The sequence below is a fragment of the Pseudophryne corroboree genome, chromosome 6 (genome assembly GCF_028390025.1).
Source record: "Pseudophryne corroboree isolate aPseCor3 chromosome 6, aPseCor3.hap2, whole genome shotgun sequence".
Classification (NCBI taxonomy): Eukaryota; Metazoa; Chordata; class Amphibia; order Anura; family Myobatrachidae; genus Pseudophryne; species Pseudophryne corroboree.
The window spans coordinates 393,436,834-393,443,011 of record NC_086449.1 but is presented as its reverse complement, the minus strand read 5'-3'; the positions used below and the strand labels follow the sequence as shown (position 1 = coordinate 393,443,011).

Below are 6,178 nucleotides of genomic sequence, written 5' to 3'. Positions count from 1 at the left end.
TATGTAAAATCACACACATTCATACTGTCACACATCTAAACACATACACGCATGCATACATTCACTCACATACATACAGTCACACACCTGTATACTGTATATACAGATGGAGCCACGCTCATCTGAGGCGGCTCCATCGTAGGTGTGCACTCCCAGCGTGACTAGGCGATCCGTCCGCCTTGTCACGCCGGGAGTACACAGAGAGGCTCCCATTCTGAGCATCTCCGTCGGGGCGCACGCGCCTGCTCGGACGGAGATGCTCTTCATTCAAGTGAACATATAGGTATATACATACATACATACATACAGTGACACACAAGCACACATGAAGATATATAGTCACACCTATTCACATACAGTCACACACAAGCACACATTCAGAGCCGGCCCTAGCCAATTTGATGCCCTAGGCAAAATTTTGTCTGGTGCCCCCTAGCTCCGCCACTAGTTCTGCATCTGTACCTGCAACGCTCAGGTAGTGGGGCCCACCGGGGGGTTACCCTGTGGGCCAGTTCAACTCTGCACAATGCCACACAGTAATGACCATAATACATATAATTCCACACAGTAAATTAACCTTACACATATGCCCCACATTAGTAATGCCCATAATACACATAATGCCACACAGTAATGCACCTTACACATATGCCCCACATTAGTAATGCCCATAATACACATATACTGCCACAGATACTGCCACACTTGCTGGTTATACAAAAAGACCAGTATCAAACATGTAGAAACTGTCCATTCTCTTCACTATTCAGTGTGTTTGCTGGTGTCTGTTACTGCATGCCCTTTACTTTATACTGTGGGAGTGATATGCTCTGCCCTCCAGTCTGATGTGTCCGAAAGTCATGCTGCACTGATGTTTCATATAGAAAAGCACAATGCAACTTACTGACCACGTTACAGTGCTGGGTGGCAGGGGAATTTTACGGCATGGACTGACTAGGAAATAAAGTGTGGGGAGAACATTGCCCATGTTATGTCCCTGCAGACACCTGGGAATTGCACAGGGATAAGGGACACAGGATAACAGGGTCCCCCTCCCCTATGTGCACAAGCAGTATAGGTGATGTCAGGTTTCTGTGAAGCAGTCTTCCAAAATACACATGTGTTATAGAAGCCATCCAGTAATAACCTTATATAGTCAGTGAAAATGTCACAGGTCCAGGATTTGCATTTACTTGGCTTCTGCTGTTTGTCTGAGGTCTCACAAGTCAGGGGCATTCAAGCATGTCAGAGGAAGTTTAAGGCACAGTGTGCATTTTTTTTTACAAATGTAAACAGCAGTGTATACAAGTACTGATTGAATACATTTGGAAAGTAACAGTTAGTTTGCTGACTGTCCCTCCCAGCATGAGATACTGCAGGGACATGTTTGGATGCCCCTAGACATGCTTGGATGCCCTAGGCAAATGCCTAGCCTGCCTATAGCTAAGGCCGGCTCTGCACACATTCATACACACATATATAGTAGTTGCACACACATACAGTGCCCCTTCACTATAACACACTCACTATTTAGGCTGTGCTGTGCTGCTGCTCTTCTCTCCCCTCCTTTCTCCGTTGGTGCTGGCTGGCCAGGCACTGAGTACAATGCCGTGTAGCTCCGCCCCCTTTTCAGAACTCCGGTTGTCACTTCACTTTCCAGCTCAACAGTGCAATAGTGCACTGCTGCGGGGATCAAAGGCAGCAGGGGGGGGGGGGGGGCTGGGGTAACTTATTCCCTGTGCCCCCTCTTAGGGCACAACAGGCAGCCCACGACTGTCCACATAGAAGAAACTGAAAGTAAACTACAGCTCCCGCAGCAAGGGCTTCTGGGAGCTGTAGTTTATTTTAAGTTTCATCACAGTAGGCGGCAGCTAGTAGAGTCTGGACTGCCTTGTGCAGCTCCGACGGCTCTAAGGGACCTGTGCGCATCGGGACTCGGAGGGGGTGTTAGGTGGGTCAAAGTGACTGTTGCGGCACCCCCTCCTATGCGGCGCCCAGGTCACATGCCCCCCTAGCCCCCCCTTAGTTGAGGCCATGCAGTCACGTGATTGGAACTCTATAGTTTTAAATATATTGATTTAAACTTATCTAACTCCGTTTAATTTATATTTTAATATATTTTTCAGAACGGCTTCTCTTAACGTCTAATGTTGTATGCCAGGTGGGATTAATTATGCCACTTAGCAGGGTATAAAAGGATTCCCTGCTAGCCACTAGACATATGCTCCTGAGGAAGCTGGATCTAATAGCGAAACGTGTTGAGCTTAATCTCCATTTGGATCCTAAAATATATATTCTCCCTGTACTTGCGTGGGTTTCCTCTGGGTACTCCAGTTTCCTCCCACAATACAAAAATATACTGGTAGGTTAATTGGCTCCCAACAAAATTAACCATAGTGTGAATGTGTCTGTGTGTACATGTGGTAGGGAATATAGATTGTAAACTCCACTGGGGCAGGGACTGATGTGAATGGGCAATTATTCTCTGCAAAGCGCTGCGGAATATGTGTGCGCTATATAAATAACTGGTAATAATAATAATAAAATTGTTGCTGGCATTCTCTGGTCACTCTCCTGCATTTCTGGGAATTAACATCGCAGTGACTTTTGGTTGGTCCTACTACTTCAGCACCATTAAAGGATATTCTACTCCAGCTGATAACAAGGAGGACAACTCTCTGCATCTGTACTTACTGGTAACAGCTTTGACTGCAAATAATCGGATCAATGCCAATATAGCTGATTATTGCTGTTTACCCCGGTGACATCTTTCCCTGTTGAGGGAATCCTAGCCAGCACTGTGGAACACTGACTCTAATGTGGCAAAAGTGATGAGTAGCACAGCTTGATATGTGGCATTTTTATATTTTTTTCTTAATTGTGAGTTTTATTGTGCTAATATAATAAATGTGTCATCTTAACAAGCCATTCTCATTTTCTTCATAAACAGCCAGCGCTGATATTTCTTTTTCTTTGTATCTATAACCTTAGGGGAACTTACCACTCCCTTACCGACTGCTATTGACAGCACACCCATAATATTCTCTTTTTGCAATACTAGTGTAGATCAGCATCAACTTTGCCTACCAAATGGAATGCAGTGTCCACAGATATACAGCAACAGCAAAAGCGGAGCAGTCTAGCAGCAGTTTCGAGCAGTCTTTTTGAAAAGTCTCCTCCTCACTCCAATCCCCATCAGAAGGTCCACACTTCTCAATCGGTCAAATCATGATGTTTGGGCTGTTGCTGTATATCTGTGGTCACTGCACCCCATTTGGTGCAGTATATATTGGTGCTTAAGGTTTTCCAGATAGGGAGTTTAAAATTAAATTTTTTTCCCACATACTTCATTTTATTAAGTTGTGTGTCTGGTATCCTTGCTGTCTGTGGAGGAGAAAGTGCTCATTGGTCATGTCAGTGTGTATGACTTCATCGCTGAGCAGCAGCAATTATTTATTTTTTCTTAAAAAATATATGAGGGAAGAGCAAGAACAATTGATCATGCTGAACAGATTGCATTTTATTATGCGGTCTTCGGATAAAGGGGTGAACTACTGATATGCAGAAATAATTATTGCTATTTTATCATAATTATTTACCAGTCAGTTTGCTACTCACCAAAGCTGTTGTAGGTTAATAGACCTGTAATCACCAATTTTTCAAACTAATATGATTACAACTCTTCAATCACCGATCTTTAAGTGTTTAGTAAAGAACAGGGGGAAGCTACAAAGAGTAAATTTACTAAATCACTATGAAAATCATAAAAAAATGTTTTACTGGTTTACAATAGTTTTTAAACCAAAAAGAGATGTGGGATATTTATCAACAATAATAACAAAAAACTTGATAGGACTGGCTTCTGGTGCAGGTGAGTACCCAGGATTCCCACCTATGAGCATTTAATGGAGGCCTGCATTAGTAAGTGGGCCAGACGCTTATAAAAGGCATCTTAAAGGGGTGTGTGTTTTTCTCATTTGCTTTGCGATGTTCCAAGACAGAGGATTTCAGGATTCCAGGAGTCTTTCCTTCCTATAGAGTTTGTTTTAAAATGGTACTGTACAGTTACTTAATATTACTCTGGGGTCCTAGGGACCTGACTCTGTTATAAAGGGGCAAATACCTGTGCCGGGCCAGGTACTGTGAGGGGGTGTGGCCAATGCCGGGGTTTGTAGTCAGCCACCCTCCATTGGAAATACAAAAAAAATTGTTTTGTGCACAGGGGGATGCTGGCAGGGGGCAAATGGGCAGCAAGTGGGTGCAATCTAACGCCCCAGTGCAGCACACAGCAGTGTGTGTGTTGGGTTGTGGAGGGAAGAGAGGCTGCTGCAGCAGTTACTACCCTCTCTCCCTGCTCCAACTGCCGGCGCTGTGTACAACAGGGAAGGGGAGGGGCAGCGGAACCCCGGCCCTCCAACAGGCCCGGTTAAAGAGCACCTGCCCCCCCCCTCTCGGCACCACAGGTCACACATCTGGGAAGCCTAGATCTTCATATATTACCTCAGGTAACTTTCAGGCCAGACCACTAATTTTCATAACTGTGCTTTGACGATTTGTATTGTGTACATTAGTCAATGGAAGTTACACCTCAAGAGTTATGAATTAAAGTGAATCAGTGCTAACTAGGCCATTGTGTTATGGAAGTATACTGTATATGTATCAGTATTAACTTAATCAGACCGAGCAATATTGATATCTATGAATATGGTTTGCAAGGTTTAATGTTTGGCGTTTGACTATGTTTACACTATACATTTACATGTGTAAATAAACAGCTCCCTCTCAAAATCAAACTTTATGGGGGGGTAACCATTTATCCTCTTAGCCCTGATGCCAGCACTTATCCGGGATTGGGTTCGCGTGCCTCAGGCTGGCGAAACCAAACCCCGATAAGAAACTATTTTTTCGCAGTCCCTATGTCTTTTTGCGAGAAAATTTGTTTTTGTTTTCTCACAATGTAATTGGAAATCGGTAATAAAATAAAAGCTAAAAGAATTGCGGGGGAAAAAAAACGGTATGTTAAAATAATGCTGGAGAGTGCAAACAAGCAATTGCTGTGCAAAATATTTATTTCTCTCTCCTCTAATATTTCTCTATTGCCTTTTGGACAACATCACCAATTCTCTGGTTTAGAAGCTCCAGTAAATTTACCCCTAAGGGTCTGCTTACACATGAGGCAGCCTGAGGGAACGTCTTTTAGGGGGCAGCAAAAAGTGCATAATTAGTTTAAAAAATATATTTCCTTGAAGCAAAATTGTAAAATTTGTGGTTTTTATATTATTTGTACTTTGTAGATCAAATAAGGATGGAAATTACAATACAAGTCTTAGAGTACATTTCACGAATGAGAAAGTCAGAGCTGATTGGGAAGAGCGGGTCTCCATTTCAGCTGATGCTTCAGGCAGCAAAAAGGCTAGACACCCTGTTTACAGTGATCTCCTGATGGACAACTAGATTGTCTGTTAACTCCTATTAACTCCCCAATGTATTTGTATGTACATTCCATCAGATTATTCATGCAGTATAACAATAGCCTACAATATCTAATTTAGGAAGCAGACATAAATATTCACTAAATGATTCCTGAATATCTTCATTCTTCCATGGGGACTGCTGGCTTCTTACAAGGACAAGATAGCAACCTAACAAACTAAAATATTTCTCTATGAAGAAGACATTGAGACACACTGTTATCAGTATTTCCTCTTGGGATACAGCAAAGCAAAGTGGATAATACCATTTAAGTGACAATGTATCAACAGAAATCAGTAAGACAGCAGTGGAAGTCAAGACTATTACTTGTGCCAAAGGAAATCACTGTTATGATTCATTCAGAGAGTATATGTTTTTCTTTTCTTTCCATGTGACGAATAATACATGACTTATACCAGATCTAATAAATTATATAGCATTACAATATACTGTGAGTTGTGCCTGAGTGATGCTCTGCTTCATGCCAAGGGATGTATTGAGCAGCATGCTTATGCAACATAAGTACAACTATTTTTATTCAACGTTTTATCATTTTTAGGTTCTGTAGCACTTGTTTGTGAAAAAATGTGAAGCCCCCATAGCCACCTTTTTATATGAATTGAACATTGCTTGACCTAGACTAAACATGGTTTTCTGGTGAGGTCAAATATTGATATTTTAATTTTAATTGTATGGAAAAATGAGC

The 6,178-nt window shown here is 42.3% G+C and overlaps 1 long non-coding RNA gene across 1 annotated transcript; it reads left to right on the top strand.

The window, feature by feature from the left end:
- Positions 1 to 4,368: 4,368 nt before the first annotated feature.
- LOC134935318 (uncharacterized) lies at positions 4,369 to 5,922 on the top strand. Its single transcript, XR_010180051.1, has 2 exons — positions 4,369 to 4,505; positions 5,295 to 5,922. It is a non-coding gene; the product is annotated as an uncharacterized LOC134935318 (long non-coding RNA).
- Positions 5,923 to 6,178: the final 256 nt, after the last annotated feature.